This window comes from Piliocolobus tephrosceles, chromosome X (assembly GCF_002776525.5).
Source record: "Piliocolobus tephrosceles isolate RC106 chromosome X, ASM277652v3, whole genome shotgun sequence".
Taxonomy (NCBI): Eukaryota; Metazoa; Chordata; class Mammalia; order Primates; family Cercopithecidae; genus Piliocolobus; species Piliocolobus tephrosceles.
In genome coordinates, this window is record NC_045455.1 from 41486914 (window position 1) to 41506110 (window position 19197).

Sequence of the window (19197 nt, forward strand, 5' to 3'; positions counted from 1 at the left end):
TTTTATATATACCATTGAATGCAGGAATACCTAGTTCCTCTGGAGTTGGAAAGCCACTCCCCAAGCAAGCTCAAATATAGCTAATCTTCGTGTGTTAGAAAGTGACTATATAACTTGGAGTTCTCTGAATTATCTTTCGGAGAGAACATAACATTTATCCAGTGATAAGCAATTATAAAATGTATGAATTTAAAGCCATGCATCTGTTATTAGAACTCAATAGCTATGGCAATTGTTTAGAATTAGACCAATAAAAGGTTTTTTAAGAGAGCATTGTATCATTAACATTGTTTAAACTTCTTGGTACATGATGATAATGAAAAGCAAATCAATGTTTAGCAGGTTTTTCTGTTGCTGTTTGTAAATTTTCTACAGTCAATGCACACTCTTACTGCTTGCACTCAGGCCAACCAGAATGACCACCAGCTCGTGTGTGATCTGGAAGTCGCATACTGTTTCCACCTTTGTAGCTACTCCCACAAGCTCAAAGGCAGTCCAGCATCAGGGATTCTCTAGGGAGAAGCAAACATCAGCTCTCCAAGACAGGGAAGGAAAATGCTGGAGAACTTAGTGTAAGAAGTAAATCTTTTTAATTAAGGTTGTTGTAGGAAAGAGGAAATGATTTTTTTCCAAAGATCTTCCTTTCAACAAAATTTAAAAAGGATACTACAGCTACATTAATATGTAAAAATAATGACCACAAAGATGAGAGTCCTTGAAGATCACTTCATGAAAGAGAATGCAGAACCCGAAATCCAACTCTAGTAGATTGAGAATTTGGTATATGACAAAAATGGCATTTAAGGGTTATACAATATGCACTTTAGATATATTGTCTAAAATCTTAATGTAAAAGAAATAAACGTGATCACATTTTTATTCTACACACAAAAATAAATTCTAGACAGCCTAAAAAGTTAAATGTGTAAGAATTAAAACACACACACACACACACAATAGAAAAAAATAGATAAATTTTTATCAGCTTTTAGGTTGAGATAACAATTTCAAGGCATAAAGTCAAAGACAGAAACTATAAAAGAAAGGGCTGACAAAGCCAAGAGCATTAAGATTAAGTTTCTATACTTTAAAACAAATCATATATGGAATTAAAAAGTAAATGACATCCTAAAAAAAACATGCATTGGGTTATATATGAGTGATAAAGAGCTTTCGAAAGTCAGTAAGAAAAAAATAATAATAAAAATGCTGAATGAAAAACAAGGAACATGAAGGGTGATTCGTAAAAACAGAAATGTAAATTTTCAAAAAAAAAAGTTCAACATTATTATAAAAAGGAAAACAAATAAATAGAACAACAATGAAAAATTTTACCCCTCAACTTGGAATTTACATTCTATCTATCTAATGTTGACAAGGGATTGAGAAAATAAGTATTATTTGACAGAGCGCAACATGTAAATCACTCTTTTGGGAAGTTATAATTGCAGTACAAATTAAAAAGCTTTGGATATAAGACTTGTGACTTCACTTCTAGGAATGTACATATCAAAATAATTAGATAATGAAGATAAATCTACAAAAATCTTCATTGCTCTGTCATTTTTAATATACATATAAAAATAATACTAAAATAAACATAGAAATAATAATCTCAAGAAAGAAATCTTGAGAGAAGAATGATTAAATAGGTTACACTGTATTTGGTAATAAAATACCATACAGTCATTAGGAAAAATGAAACAAAAACACAGTATTGAAGCATATTATTATATTTTAAAATGTTTATAACAGTAGTAAGTGGATAAGGCAGTATACAAAACTTTATACAAGATTATTACAATTTTTAATAAACTACATGATTCCTTTTTAAACACTGGTCATTTCAGGTATTAGGATTATGCTTTTTTTCCCTCCTCTGCAATTACTTATATTTTGTTCATGTTCCACAATGATTGTGTAGTATTGTCATAAACCAATATAAACCAGCCAGGTTAATTAGAAGGAAAAATTATTAGTTAGGCATTATGACACATACCTATAGTCCCAGCTACTCAGGAGGCTGATGTGAGAGGATTGCTTGAGCCTGGGAGCTCAAGGGGGCGGTGAGCAATGATGGGTGCCACTGCACTCCAGCCTGAGCAACAGAGCCGAGACCTTGTCTTAAAAAATAAAATAAAATGAAACTTGGGATAATTAAGTTGCCTATGGCCACCACTTCTCCCTCCTTCTTACGGGCAAGTACTTCTTTACTGAAATCTTTACAGAGGGGACAGTTTTCCCTACGGTTTACTTCCCTCCCAGGCAAAGTGCACTCAAGGTTTTGTTCCTGGTGATTTGTTAGTCAAGTCATGATGTAAGATGACTTGATTTACACTATCTCATCAACTATGTGCTCCAATGAGATAAGACCCTGTTACGGGATAAGCGTGTCCCTGAAAAATTCATGTGTTGAAGTTCTAGTCCCCAGTACCTAAGAATGCGACCTTATTTGGAAACAGGATAATTCCAGATGTAATTAGTTAAGATGAGGTCATTCTGGGGTGGGGTAGGCCCATAACCCATTTTGACTGATGTCCTTATAAAAGGGAAAATTTGGACACAGAGACATGCACAGAGTGAAGGCCATGTGAAACCCTAAAGGAAAAACACCACGTGAAGATGAAGGCAGAGATTAAGATTATGCCTCTGCAGTATGATATTGGCTGTGGTTTGTCATAAATAGTTCTTATTATTTTGAGATACATTCCATCAGTACCGAATTTATTGAGAGGTTTTAGCATGAAGGGTGTTGAATTTTGTCAAAGGCCTTTTCTGCATCTATTGAGATAATCATGTGGTTTTCGTCTTTGGTTCTGTTTATATGCTGGATTACATTTATTGATTTGCGTATGTTGAACCAGCCTTGCATCCCAGGGATGAACCCCACTTGATCATGGTGGATAAGCTTTTTGATGTGCTGCTCGATTCGGTTTGCCAGTATTTTATTGAGGAGTTTTGCATCAATGTTCATCAGGGATATTGGTCTAAAATTCTCCTTTTTTGTTGTGTCTCTGCCAGGCTTTGGTTTCAGGATGATGTTGACCTCACAAAATGAGTTAGGGAGGATTCCCTCTTTTTCTATTGATTGGAATAGTTTCAGAAGGAATGTTACCAGCTCCTCCTTGTACAACTGGAAGCATTCCCTTTGAAAACTGGCACAAGACAGGAATGCCCTCTCTCACCACTCCTATTCAACATAGTGTTGGAAGTTCTGGATAGGGCAATCAGGCAAGAAAAAGAAATAAAGGGTATTCAGTTAGGAAAAGAAGAAGTCAAATTGTCCCTGTTTGCAGATGACATGATTGTATATTTAGAAAACCCCATCATCTCAGCCCAAAATCTCCTTAAGCTGATAAGAAACTTCAGCAAAGTCTCAGGATACAAAATTAATGTGCAAAAATCACAAGCATTCTTATACACCAGTAACAGACAAACAGAGAGCCAAATCATGAATGAACTTTCATTCACAATTGCTTCAGAGAATAAAATACCTAGGAATCCAACTTACAAGGGATGTAAAGGACCTCTTCAAGGAGAACTACAAACCACTGCTCAGTGAAATAAAAGAGGACACAAACAAATGGAAGAAGATACCATGCTCATGGATAGGAAGAATCAATATTGTGAAAATGGCCATACTGCCCAAGGTAATTAAGATTCAATGCCATTCCCATCAAGCTACCAATGACTTTCTTCACAGAATTGGAAAAAACTGCTTTAAAGTTCATATGGAACCAAAAAAGACCCCACATTTCCAAGACAATCCTAAGCCAAAAGAACAAAGCTGGAGGCTTCACGCTACCTGACTTCAAACTATACTACAAGGCTACAGTAACCAAAACAGCATGGTACTGGTACCAAAACAGAGATATAGACCAGTGGAACAGAACAGAGCCCTCAGAAATAATACCACACATCTACAGCCATCTGATCTTTGGCAAACCTGAGAAAAACAAGAAATGGGGAAAGAATCCCCTATTTAATAAATAGTGCTGGGAAAATTGGCTAGTCATAAATAGAAAGCTGAAACTGGATCCTTTCCTTACTCCTTACACAAAAGTTAATTCAAGATGGATTAGAGACTTAAATGTTAGACCTAAAACCATAAAAACCCTAGAAGAAAACCTAGGGAATACCATTCAGGACATAGGCATAGGCAGGGACTTCATGTCTAAAACACCAAAAGCAACAGCAACAAAAGTCAAAATTGACAAATGGGATCTAATTAAACTAAAGAGCTTCTGCACAGCAAAAGAAACTACCATCAGAGTGAACGGGCAACCTACAGAATGGGAGAAAATTTTTGCAATCTACTCATGTGACAAAGGGCTAATATCCAGAACCTAAAAAGAACTCAAACAAATTTACAAGAATAAAACAAACAACCCCATCATAACGTGGGCAAAGGATATGAACAGACACTTCTCAAAAGAAGACATGCATACAGCCAACAGGCACATGAAAAAATACTCTTCATCACTGGCCATCAGAGAAATGCAAATCAAAACCACAATGAGATACCATCTCACACCAGTTAGAATGGCAATCATTCAAAAGTCAGGAAACAACAGGTGCTGGAGAGGATGTGGAGAAATAGGAATACTTTTACACAGTTGGTGGGATTGTAAACTGGTTCAACCATTGTGGAAAACAGTATGGCGATTCCTCAAGGATCTAGAATTAGAAATACCATATGACCCAGCCATCCCATTACTGGGTATATACCCAAAGGATTGTAAAGCATACTGCTATAAAGACACATGCACACGTATGTTTATTGCGGCACTATTCACAATAGCAAAGACTTGGAATCAACCCAAATGTCCATCAGTGACAGACTGGATTAAGACAATGTGGCACATATATACCATGGAATACTATGCAGCCATAAAAAAGGATGAGTTCATGTCCTTTGTAGGGACATGGATGCAGCTGGAAACCATCATTCTCAGCAAACTATTGCAAGAACAGAAAACCAAACACCGCATGTTCTCACTCATAGGTGGGAATTGAACAATGAGATCACTTGGACTCTGGAAGGGGAACATCACACACTGGGGCCTATTATGAGGAGAGGGGAGGGGGGAGGGATGGCATTGGGGGTTATATCTCATGTAAATGATGAGTTGATGGGTGCTGACGAGTTGATGGGTGCAGCACACCAACATGGCACAAGTATACATATGTAATAAACCTGTGCGTTGTGCACATGTACCCTAGAACTTAAAGTATAATAAATAAAAAAAAGAAAGGAGAAGGGTGGAAATAATGAACAGTAGAAATCAATGAAAAAGAAATAAGTCATAAAACCAACAAAGCCGAAAATTGGCTTGAAAACATAAATCTGATAAGCCCCTAGCAAGACTGATCAAGAGAGAAAAAAGCACAATTTACCAAGATCATAACTGAAAGGGGATAACACTACAGATCTTATGGACATTAAAAAGATACTAAAAGAATATCATGAACAAGTCTAACCCAATAAATCTGACAACTTACATGAAATTAATAAATTCCCTGAAATGTACAACTTGCCCAGTGACACAGATGAAGAAATCTGAACATCACCATATCTGAATTAAATCTGTTATGAAAAACCATCTCACAAAGAAAATTCTAGGACCAGAGTTCTACTGGAGAATTCTAACAAATGTTTAAGGAAAAAAATAACTCCAATCTTAAACAAAACCTTTCAGAAAATAGAAAAGGAGGGAATACTTCCCAACTCATTTTTTGAAACCAGAATAATTCTGATTCTAAAATCCAACAAAGACATAATAGGAAAAGAAAATTGTTCTCTTGAATATAGATATGAAAATCCTCAACAAAATGATGGCAAATTATGGAGAAGGGAGCATAGCAGAATGCCAACCAGAATCATCAATAGACAGCAATGCTAGGGGGTGAAGGTCTGATGGAGAAAAGCATACTTAAATCGTCTCAAGGTAACTCTCCCCATTACTTTCCGAGAGAAAAAGGAGTGCACTGGAGAAACCTGGCAGATACCACGTCTGTCTATTAGGTCATCAAAGTTAACATCACCAATATTAGCATAAGCTGAAATCTTGTGCCTCCTGCCATGACACACTGGGAATACATCACTCCTGTGATACTCCTGCCAGAAAGACAGAGTCTGAATTCAATCACAAGGAAACATCAGGCAAAGCCAAACAGGGAGACACTCTGCAAAAAAAATGTGGCCAGTACTCTTCCAATATTTAAGTGTTACAAAATTCAAAGACAGACTCGGGAACTGTTCCAGATTAATGGAAACCAAAGAAATAGGACAGCTCAGTGCAGCAAGGGACCCTGGACTGGGTCCTGAATGAAGATGATGTTTGCATAGGAACTGTGGCTATGACATTAGCACTGTATTGGTGTGAAATTTCCTATTTTGATCATTGTACTATGGTTATATAAGAGAATTTCCTTCCTTTTATGATATATACATTGAAGTATTTAGATGAATGCTGCTGTTTGCCCTCAATAAAAAATTAAATTAAAAAATGAAGTATTTAGATGTAAAGAGGGACAATGCCTCCAACTGAGTCTCAAATGTCTCAGAAAATAATAAATACAGCAAATATAAAAAAAAAAAAGATGATGGCTCTAGAAGCCAAGGAATGCCCAAGATTGCCACCAGCCAACAGAACCCAGGGAAGAGTCATGGAGCCATTTTCCTTCTAGCAGTCAAACTAATTAACCTTGCAGCCCTCAGAAAGAACGAATGTTGCTGACACTTTGATCTCAGACTTCTAGAATTGTGTGTATAGTCTCCAGAACTGTGAGACAATACATTTCTGTTGTTGAAGTTACCCGTTTTGAGGTACTTTGCTATAGCAGCCCTAGGAAACTAATACAAACCCAATAATTTTTGACAGTTTGATCAGGAATCTGTTTCTCTAAAGGTTGAAACTACAAGGGAGGGCAGTTCTTATTTTGTTCAAGGGTAATGACTTTAAGTCCTTTTTGCCTTACAAATGTAAAGCACAAATCCCATTCTATGACGGAGAGACCCAGGATCAAGAGGCTAAACCTCTGCAAAATGACAGTAAGATGGTCTTCACTAGGGATAAAGTTGCATACTTGTGGATATTTTTCACCAAGAGACATGCATTTTTTTCTTTGGTGGCTGGGGTGCGCTCCTGATAGAAGAGAAATAATTAGAGGAGAGTAACTTTGGGAACAAGAAGTCTTCTGTATATTCAGGTACCCAGGCTGCAGATCACAGGCTGGCGAGAAAAGGTGATACTTGTTGCTGGGGCTTGCGTTATGAACTGAGAATGACTATTTATAGTTTCCAGTTTTATTCTCTCTGAATTGCAAATCTCTTCTGTTATCCCTAAGTCTTCAGAAAAATCATCTTAAAGATTATAGATTCACTTATCACCATGGGGAATCTGAGACCAGACAACGTAATCTGCACTGGGGAAATGAGAAAGAAGTTCCAGACTGTTGAGAGATCCCAATCTCAAGACAGCACAGGGTAACATGCACAAAAGTCATGCTGTGGTCTAGAGACCCTTGGTTGACTAAAGTGGCAGGTGGCAACCAGGACAGATGTGGGAAGCACATCAACTTTCTCTGGGGCTACTCAGAAAACTACTGGGGAATAAAATTGTTTAAAAACAAAACAACAACAAAACAAAACTGGACTTTCTGATCTCTGGCAGGATGGGACTTACACATTGTTTTTTAGGTACTTGATGTGCAGCCTCAAAACTGAGCAAGTCTAGGACTCCCTTCTTTTGAACACTGTGCCAAATGCCCAGATTTTTGAAAAGCTCATGGTTTCAGCATTTCAACTTCTTTCCATAGATTTGGTATCAGACCCGCAAAGTTATAGAAACAATAGTATTTCTCTAATATTTTGGATTATGGGTTTATTCTAAAATACTGTTTCTTATTAACAAAAAATATAAGGTTGGCCAAAATGATAATTAGTATTCATCTATGCAGTGCTCATTTCTTTGGTGACATAGCTATGACTTAAATAGGTTTGTGTCTCTATCTCCCCAGCCACAGCTCTAGTAAAAGTCACCCTAATCTCTGACACAGACCCTGAATCTTCCTTTATTCTCCTTCAATCCATTTTCCATCTAGCAGTAAATTAACTGAAAATGCTAATTTAACCTTGTAATTGCCCACTTAAAATTCTTCAATATTTTCCCCAGGAAAAAGAATCAAATTTGTCAGCCTGGCCTGTAAGACTCAACAACTTGGTGCAGCCTCTATCTTCGGCTTCATCTGTCACTCTGTCAGGGGAATTCTTTCCCCACCTGGCCTAATTCCTAATTTTCCTTCAGGTCTGAAATTTAATGTCACTTTTTCACTGATCCTGAATCTAAATCAGTTGCCTTAATCATCACTCTCTTTAATTTCTTCAGTTACATCTATACTTTCTAATTATATATTAATGTGATCATTTATTTGTATAATGCTGATCCCCCATTTTTAAGAATAATAGGGTTTAGATTCTTTACTATTAGGCTGTGTTCCATCCCCAGACCTAACAGAATTTCTAGTATCTTGTAGGTATATTGTAGTTGCTCAATAAATACTTGATGAATGAGAAGGTAAATGCCCTTAAAATAGTGCTTGAATTGTGTCTTAAAGAAAACATTCAAAGATAATTTTTTCAATGCAAATTTTTTTTTTAAAAAACAGGAATATAATCTGTCTACCTGGTTAAAGATGACAAATAGAGCAGATTTGTCAACCTAAAATTTTTCACCTTCTCAGAAGAAGCTAACTCAGGAAAGCTTCTTAACATAGCTACAATTTTGATAAGAATGCCTTGGAATCTATGATAATGATACACTTGACTCAAAGATGTCCAGAATAATTTTTCCTTCCACTTCTAGAGCTTTCTTGGGCATGATTTGATAATTCATTCTTCAGCTTTAAATAAGCACCAGTCTCTCTTTTCCATTTCCTTCTTCCCTGAAAGAAAGCATAATCCCCTTGGCCTGGCTCTGATGCCAACTAGGTGTTATAACTCTGGCCTCCAGTTTCTTCATCTGTCAAATGGGGATAATACCCAGCTCCTTAACTGATAGAGCTGTTCTGAGAATCAAGTTATCAGCTATTGAAACTATGTTTAAAAAAAAAAAAACTCTTATAATACAGCAAAATGTTAAGTACAGAACTGTTCAATAAACATTTACAACTACTAATATGCATAGCCAAATGGTGTATTTCCCAAGAGTTTATGTAATTAATTGTCACTAGTGTTTGTATTTGCATACATACACCTGTCAGTAAGTGTCAACCTGTGGCCAATAAGATAGGAATCCTAGGAAGAAAAGAAGAAAGAAAAGAGCAAAACAACCCCACAAACTAAATTAGATTAATAAAATAGAAACAATGAATTTGTTAAGGTAGAAATAAATTACCAACTCCAGTTTTATGTATATTATTTCTAAAGTTTAAGCAAGTTCCCTTATATATAGCCTTAGTTTTCAATTTTGACAATTTTATTTTGACAAGCAATAAGTAATACTGAAATATTTTAAACTATCATTACATTTAATCTTCTTCCTAAAGCTCCTTGTTTCTTCGGCAGTAAAGACATAAATTGTCATTGCCTATTTCTATTGACTTTGAAGTGTAACATTCTTTTTGCTTAGCTAATCTAAATCAACCATGTGATGCAGCCCCTTTGGGTAATAATTATACCTGAAATATGTACCTGAGTAAAAGAAAGGAAAACATCTCAATTCCAGCTTCTTTTCATTTCGTTTTATGATAACTGATTTATGTATTTCTTGGGTCTTCTATTCAACAGGAATAAACCTCTCTACCTCCCAGGATATTTGCAAATATATGCCTATTAATTATCTGGTTCCCACTCCACACACCCATAATTTTTATTTTTAATAGTATAAAGTACATGTTACATATCATTATTTGTCACTATATTACCATAATAAATGGATTATTAATCAACTTACAATAGCCAGATTAAATTTTAGTACACAATACCCTAAATGTGCTGCCAAGTATTCTATAAAAGCAATTTCACTTTAGCACCTATGTCAAAAATTGTCCTATGTCCTCACAATATTTTTACTCATTGTAATAAGAAATTTTTCACATCATCATCAATAACCTAGAAAATGAATATTGATAAAGGCATTTTATGCTTATTGGGAAAACAGTTCTCCATCGGGCCATAAAGTGAAATTCTAAGTCAGTTTCAAGGTTTTGTTCATTCTTTAATAAGAGTATTACAGGTATAAATCTTCTGCAAAATGTTAAAATGAGATTTCAGTTTTGTTCATAGTTGTTTCTGACACTAAGAAGCCAAACAGTAAGATGATTCATCAGGGCAATTTACTTTGTGTCCTCTATGACAGCAATGGGGCTGGGGGCCAGGGGGAAACGTGTGGATTTACCTATCAAAACGATTGTGTTGTCTCTGTCTCTCTGTCTCTCTCTCTCTCTCTCTCTTTTCTCTCATTAATTAGCTTGGATGACCTAACAACAGTAATAACAAACACACCTTTGTTACATACCACCTTTTCTTCCCAGATTGCTGGACTGTAAGTCCACTCTCAGGCTTTTCCCACTGTGCTGCTTGATTGAAAGAGACAAATCTGTGCAGTGAAAGAAAGAGAGATGCCGTCCCTTTTCCAGAATACAGTCACAATTGAGAGTCATGTTCTAAGTATAAAGACATGACTAAAATTCTCCTAGTATGATCAGTATACATTTTTTTTGGCTGTAAAACCAATTCAATACTTCCAGAACCTATCAGTGCTCATATTAATTAAAATAAGACATATCCATTGTAAAAATGTGTTATGTATAATACAATATATACAAAAAAAGTAAATGGCATAAACTTACAACCTAAAGGAAAACAACTTTGAAAATTTTCTTGATCTATAAATGGTGAGTACAAATATTCAGAGTACAAAATATCTACTATATATTTTTAAAATATTCTTATGTCAAAATAATCATTTTGTCTATACACAAGAACTTAATCTTATTCAGTTCAATGTAAACTCATTCTAATCACAATTTATAGAGGCCCTGCAGTATTTTCTCAGATAAATTAAAATTTTGCAGTGAATTAGGTTCTCCCCATCTAGAATTGTACCCAGATTTTGGTTCAGCTCAAGTGGCACCATATTGGGGAGGACGTGGGTCCTCTCCCGGATCATCTGTTCACACTGCACTTTGTTTACATTTATTCTTGTTAGCCTTTAATGAGATATTCTATATGCCATCTGGTCTCCCTTAGATCATGGCTTCTACACCCACCTCTTTCCAACAACAAGATTTTTGATTCTCTAGCTCTCCTTTAGCTACATCCATACCCTGTAATTGAAGAACAGGAAATATAAATGGCTACTTTCCTGAAATTGTAGAGCTGCCTTGAAATCCACCTGCCCAGGTCAGTTCTGTGGTCATTACTACTCGATATCGTAGAAATTATACAGAATACAGGCTGGCTGCCATGGTTCATGCCTGTAGGGAGGCCAAGGCAGACAGATTGCTGGCCCAGGAGTTTGAGACCAGCCTGAGCAACATGATGAAACCCCATCTCTACAAAAAGTACAAAAACAGCCGGGTGTGGTAGCTCGTGCCTGTAGTCCCAGTTATGTGGAAGGCTGATGTGGGAGGATTGCCTGAGCCCAGTAGGTAGAGGCTTCAGTGAGCTGAGATCATGCCACTGTACTCCAGCCTGTGTGACAGCCTGGGAAACCATGGGAAGGAAGGAAGAAGGAGGAAGGAAGGAAGGAAGGAAGGAAGGAAGGAAGGAAGGAAGGAAGGAAGGAAGGAAGGAAGGAAGGAAAGAAGGGAAAGGAAAGGAAACAGAATACAGGACTTCTCTACAAGGCTTCCCAAATCTCCACTCACCATCTGAAACACAAGACACAGGTCCCTTCAGTATCCTGCACCTTCCTCCCCCAAGTGTAGTTGGAGATTCTAGAACTCTATTCACTTATATCTCAGTTCCAGGTTACGGAACTGAGCTTTGAACTTTCTTTGTTTTAGAAAATTGTATTGATATAGTGTTACTCTCTTGCGATATTGTGTTGATATGCCATTACTCTCTTAGGAGACACTAATTTTCTAAAATAAAGTCATATTCTCTTGAGTTTTCCTCCCCCAACTTGGACAATACCTACCTAATCTCCAGGGATAGACTCCTATCTTATTTCCAAACTATTAATTATAGCTGAAACTAGATGTCTTCTTGGATTAGCCTTTTAAAAATGGAGTATTCTGACCCTTACAGGTCAAAAGCCCTGACTTTCAAGAATCTGTGTCTTCTATGAGTCTCAAGAGCCTATTTTGTAACTCAGAAGCCAAGGTATTGATATTTTATCCTCTACGTTTGATATAATCTCTCCCCTGAGACAGTGCATATTAATGAATTAATAGTGGAAAGGTCACAGCAAAGAAAGAAATAGATTGGATTGTAGAGAGAAGAATTTCAGTTAAATTATAGATTTCTATCTAGGTAACCTATCTATCCATCTATCTTATCTATCTATGTATCTATCTATCTAATATATCTAGCTAGCTACCTATCTACCAACCTACTTATCTATCTTTCCAGATAGCTTTTTTTTTTCTCTAGAAAGTTCAAGTATACCCGTTTCTTTTATTTCTTAGAATTCTACAATTTTCCCCACTTTTTTTGAAGCTCTACTTCAGTAAACATTTGGAACATATCTTCTACCCTCACTCTCTAGAATTATTCCACTTACCAGTTGACTGGGTCCTTTGTTTATTTCCAAAATCAAAGAGTTTCCAAATCATATGGAAGGTGTACAATGTTTCAAAGGCAAAAATTTATTGTTTTCTAACAGATTTGAACATCAGAATAGGTGCTTTGTTCTTGCCACTAGTTTGGGAGTGCTTGTAGCTCACGCTGACAAAATTACTCCAAAAGTCAAATGTAATATCTGAAGTGGATTTGGACATAAAACCTCTTAGGCATTTGTCAAGAAATTACAATAAAATTCTTCAGTGCCCCTCATTAATACTTTTTTCAATGTTATTGCTAACCTCTTTCTCAATGATCATCATGCCAACTGGGGTCTGCAAACTTTTCCTGTGCAGAGCCAGATAATAATTTTTTTTGGACTTTGCATACCATATGATCTCTGTCACAACTAGTCAACTCTTCTTGGTATCACAAAAGTTGCCATAGAAAATACATAGATGAATGAATGTGACTATGTCCCAATTAAATTTTATTTACAAAAATAGTGGGCCAAATTTAGCTTACAATTCACAGTTTGCTGTGAATTGTTTTAGACTATCTGGTCCCCATCTTAAAATATCCTCCCTGTTCAATTCATTCCATATTCTCTGCTTAATAATCTTTAGGGGGCACAACCTCCCCTGCTGACATGACACAATTTATACACCTATTTCTCAATCTGGCATTTACGATTCTCTACCATGTGACTATTAGAGAGGGAAAGGAAGCTGGGACCAAACAGAAGGAAGTGTTGAGAAATCTAATGTAACCATGCATTCTGGCTCTGGCGAGGACAAGCAAACAGTCCGAGGAACATTTTCAAAAGATACAGACACTTTGTGCATAAAACGGAGCAGCGTCAGTGCCCACTCACCTTTCTACCAATACCAGACGCCAGAGGGGCAGATCCAGAGGGTTGGGAAACACTAGCTGGCCAGGCGACATCATTCACAGTTTGTTTCCATTAAAGGCCCTCGGCCAAGAGTATAAGGGGATGGGATAGGCCATTGCACAGTCCATGAGCCAGACACTTGGCAGGACTATCATCAATTTAGTCAAGTCAAAGCTTTGTTTCTGGACATCAAGATATCATCCAAGCAGCTAGAGGGATGGCAGAGTAAAGGACTGGATATGTGCATAATAAGCCAAGGAACCATACCAACTGGGGAGCTGGGAGCAAAGAGAAGCCCAGTTCTATCTTAGAACAGACAATGTAAAAATCTATTCAAAAGAATGAAATTGGTCATTGTGCCATAAAGGGAAGGTTGCCTCCTGCTCAGAATAGTCTCCCCAGAAAATGCCTCAATTAGGTAAGTCATTTCAGAGGCTCTGTTTTCTTTTTTTTTTTTTTTTTTTTTGAGACGGAGTCTTGCTCTGTCGCCCAGGCTGGAGTGCAGTGGCACGATCTCGGCTCACTGCAAGCTCCAGCTCCCGGGTTCACGCCATTCTCCTGGCTCAGCCTCCTGAGTAGCTGGGACTACAGGCGCCCGCCACCGCGCCCGGCTTATTTTTGGTATTTTTAGTAGAGACGGGGTTTCACCATGGTCTTGATCTCCTAACCTTGTGATCCGCCCACCTCGGCCTCCCAAAGTGCTGGGATTACAGGCTTGAGCCACCGCGCCCGGCCTCTGTTTTCTATAATCAATATGCAATGCCCCCTTCTTGATAGTGCTCAGAGCAACAAGTGGTGAGAGGCTGAATGACCTAACTAAAATGTGCCCAAGACTAGAGTACACTTGTAACTCCTGACTTGAAAAAATCAAGATGATTTGATGTATAAACTGTTTAAGAGCATTATGCTAAGATAACATGAAACATATTCACTTGCCCATATAAATATTATTGTTGTGAATGGATCCAGAACATGCTGTTTTCATTGCCTACAATTAATTGCACTTCTCATCACAAAAGGGACAACTTTCTTGGTAAGGGAAGCATTTGAGTTTCAAAGGAATATTTAGCAGTATTCACTCCCTTGGCTATCCCTGACTTGGCATTGCCAACATTTATTTCCCTGAAACTCCCCATTTTCTATATTTCCATTACTGGCTAACCCTTATTTTCATAGATAACAGTCTTTATTTAAGTGAATTAACATGGACAATTGAATTGCAATCACATCCTGTTAGCATGGGAACCATTCTTTACCTTTCCCAATACTTTGCTTATCTCTGCTCTGGTTTTTACCCAAAGTTTAACTCTCGAGGAATATTCTGTTTAATTTCCAAGATAGTAAAAGTACTTACATGTTGTCAACAGGAAATGTATAAAACAGAAACTACAGAAGCACACAAAGGTATCCACATAGACACATTGGGTTCCTCATCTGGTTGATGGAAACGGAGATTTGAAAGCCCAGCTATTGGATGCCAGATCAGTGGATCTTGTTAAAGTAATTTAATTTCCAGACTCACTACACCAAGGTCTATTTCCTGCCTCAATTAGTATTGGCTTAGGAGCAGATATAGGGGTAATTGGTGGCGGGACGCTAGATGAGGGTACGGAGGTTGTACGTACATCAGAAGATTCAGCTCCTGTGCAGCTGGCAAAAGTAGCAATACTATAGCACAGAAGGGCATCTATGAAGCAGAACAGGAGCTCCCAATGGGAAGATGAGGAGAAGTAACTGTCTAGGTGAGGATGAGGGGAAACTAAATAATCTCTGTTGAACAGTTTGGATTAGTAGCAACACAGGGTGGAAAACTAGAAAAGGAAACTGGGAGAATATGGCACTACACGCCTATGAACAGACTATTTAGTATTCTAAGGTCTTCACCTGTGGGTTGCTTAACCATGCGCAAGTCCTGATGCTGAACAGCTCATTTGAAAAATGGGGTCAACAAAACGACCTCACAGGGTTATTGTAAGGAGTAAATGAGATAGCATGTATAAAGTGCTTAGTATAATATCTAACACATGGACTACATGATTCAAGCTACTTTCTTCTCCTCTAGCTTAGGAGGTTCTTATCTTGGAGTCCATGGCCCCAAGGAGAATCACAATTGGGTGGGAAGACACGTGCAAACCCCTTTCAGTTGTTTACAAAAATGTGTATGTACATGTAAGTGCATATATACCTTTCTGAGAAGGTTTATGTCTTCTATCCAATTTTCAAGAATGCTCATGATTGGAATAAAGGTTGAGAAGCATTGTCCTGGTACACAATGGCAAGAGATGATTTCCAAATCTCATTTACTAGTCAGGGAAAATGTGATCCTACTATGTGAACAGGTCAGTTTCCTATTGATTCAGACTGGGCAGAACTATATTTCAGGAAACAGTCTTTTAATTCTGACAGCTGGACATGACACTGGTGCTGGGATGGAAGAGTAATCACAGAGCAATGAATTTTTTGGTTGACTCAATTCCCTGCTTAGATCTGGACATGCATTGAAACTTTCCTCTCCCTTTTGCTTTCCTGTTATTATTAACTAAATTGTCCTCATGATTTGTGCCTGCCTTTTTTTTTTTTTTTTTTTTTTTTTTTTTGAGACGGAGTCTCTGTTGTCTCCCAGGCTGGAGTGCAGCCGCGCAATCTCGGCTTACTGCAAGCTCCACCTCCTGGGTTCACGCCATTCTCCTGCCTCAGCCTCCCGAGTAGTTGGGACTACAGGTGCCCGCCACCACGTCCAGGTAATTTTTTGCATTTTTAGTAGAGACGGGGTTTCACCATGTTAGCCAGGATAGTCTCGATCTCCTGACCTCATGATCCTCCCGCCTCAGCCTCCCAAAGTGCTGGGATTACAGGCATGAGCCACCACGCCCGGCCGATTTGTGCCTGTCTTTCTATTCCAGGACAACAAATGCTACCATACTTATTCTGAGTCTTCCCGGTCAGAAACCAAGAAGACAGTCATTGCAACAGAAATACGGAGCTTTCAGATACGCCCTTCCTGCTACTCAGATTGTCACGGGATTCCTGGGGTGTTGCTTCACCGGCTGGAAACCTCTGTGGCTGGTGGTACTTTCTGCCTGAGTATTGTTCATGCCTGATGGGCTCCTTTTGTCCACCCATCCTGGAAGGCTGCACTCGGCTCATGCTATCAGCCAGGATCCCATACTTGCCAAGGGAAAGCCAGGCTCGGATCGGTGAGGGGTGTGTGGGCGAGTGAATATGGGGTTCAGTCGTTGTGCACAGCCAGGCACACTGGCTGCTGCAATGGGGCGGGCAGCTCCAGGCACTGCAGCTGAGCCAGATGTACTACATGCAGCTTCTGTTGTGGGCACCCATGCCTGGACAAGGGGAATGCAGTGGTGCCTGGAAACTTGGAGATGCCAGAAACCACAGAGCCCCAAATTGGGTATCATCATAGCCCTAACGTGGGGAGCCCCTACGTCTGGGCTCCCCTAAGGGCCGCAGCTCTTTTCTCCTTCTCCTCGCTCACAACATGGTGAGTGGCGGGGTATGTATCAGCCCTGTTTGTGTTACAGCCCTTTCATTCCTGCCATTCAGCACGTCCTGAGTTCTTGTCCCACATCCAGGAATAACGAGGTATATGGACAACTGGAGGGTAAACAAGGCGGAGAGGAGCTTCATTGAGTGACAACTGTCAATAGACCCAAAGTGGGTAGCTCCTTTCCGCTGGCAGGTTGCTGCCCTCAGCGGAGAGACCAGGTGTGGGTAGCTCCCATCTGCAGGCAGGTTGTCCCAACATCTCTGTGAGTGTAGCTGAGTGGGGCAAGGGGCGGAAGTGGGAGAGGGTCGTTTATGAGCTTCAGAAGGGAGAAAATGCATTGTGCATGCTGATTGGCCCATGGGCAGCCATAGGCAGGCCTGGAAAAAGCACCAGAAGTTCTTACTCCAAGCCATGGACTCCACCCAGAACTAACAGCCCAGACCCCATACTTCAGGCAATCCCTGGCTTGAAGCGGGGGCTTCACTGTGGAGTCACCCTTTTCTGTGCGGAAGTCTGTCTTCCTCCTGCTGCTATCAATCATATTGTTCATAGTGCCCACGCTGCTCATGCCGAGAAGTGCCTGCAGGCTCCTTCTAAGCTGCCATCAACTCTGCCTCAGCCTCCCTCCTATGCTGATCGGCGCTCAAAGTCCGAGGGGGCCAAGGGCCAGTGTTTGGCATGTCAGCGTCACCCCAAGCATGCGCACACACGGCCAGCTCAGAAGAGCACCCCGGCTTGGCCTCAACTTTGCTCTAAAATCAGAGTGGGCACCAGGCACAGGGAGAAGTCAGGCAGTGGGAGCAAGCGCTTCTGAGCCTGTGAGGCTGAGGGGGCTCACAGGTCCCCAAGAGCACAGGGCACCCAGGTCCGCAGCTGTGGCTGGGTGGCTGCAGCAGTGCCTGGGAGGACAGGGCTCCCACCGTGCCAATTCAGAAAGGGGCAGCGCTCCCCCTGTTCCCAGTCCTAGCTGCACCTCCCCAGCTTCAGCCCATGTCTTTGCAGCAGCCACTCCAGACGGGCTGCCACTGCCAACAAGATGACCTATTTTGCCAATATTCATCAACTAGAACATATTTCACACCACAATGTTGATAAAGGAATATGCCAATAAGATGGATGCTTTCATTTATGATGAAAATAATAATTACAGCGAATAGTCTGTATAATGGCAGCTATAACAACTGGATCTACTTGACAAGGTAGATGTAACATTTCAAACTATTAAAAAGGGTGTTTTGAATTAATATAAAATAAAGAATGGGGCTGGAAATAACCCATCTACCATTTTACTGAATGAAAAAAACCATTACTATTCTGTATATACTGTGAAGATAGTAAATTGAGACATAAAATATTTTTTGTGACTTAAAAATATAAGTCAAATCAACATAAGTTCTTTCTTTGTCAAAGTTAATGTTTCAAGATAAATACGAAAACATAGAATTAATAAATATGCAAAGAATAACTTCAGTCCCCTTAACATATTCATGAGCCAATTAAGAAAATATGGTTGGCATTCCATTATTGGTGTTGGGAGGTTTGATTCAATGAATAATTGGTCTGCTCGTGCATGAGACTATATGCTGAATCTTTTTTTCATATATAACCTGCAGATAATTCATGTCTATTATATATCATTAAAAAATAATTTGGGCCCTATCTACAAGGTAACAACAAAACATTTCTTTGGACAAAATACTATTTTTTTGTAGACTGTCCGCAATACATGAGTGTTCAGTTAGTACTGTATTTACAGAGCCATCAATTCCTTTCTAAAGGGCTGTCCTATTGTGGATTCAGGCATTTGCATTTACATTGCCCCACTTGTCAATCAGTTTTACTCACTGAGCTTTAATGAAGCAAGTCCAGGAACATGGACCAGAGGAAGAAAAATTGTAAACTTTCAGTGCATCTGTTTCTGCCTCAGAATCATGCATATTTACGTTGAAATGTTTTACACGTAACCTATACCACTGCTAGCTCAAAATTTTCACCTTTAAAATATTTCTTTCCATATTTGATGAAAACATCATCAGTTTAGAGATCAGTTAACAAAAGAAGGCCTCATTA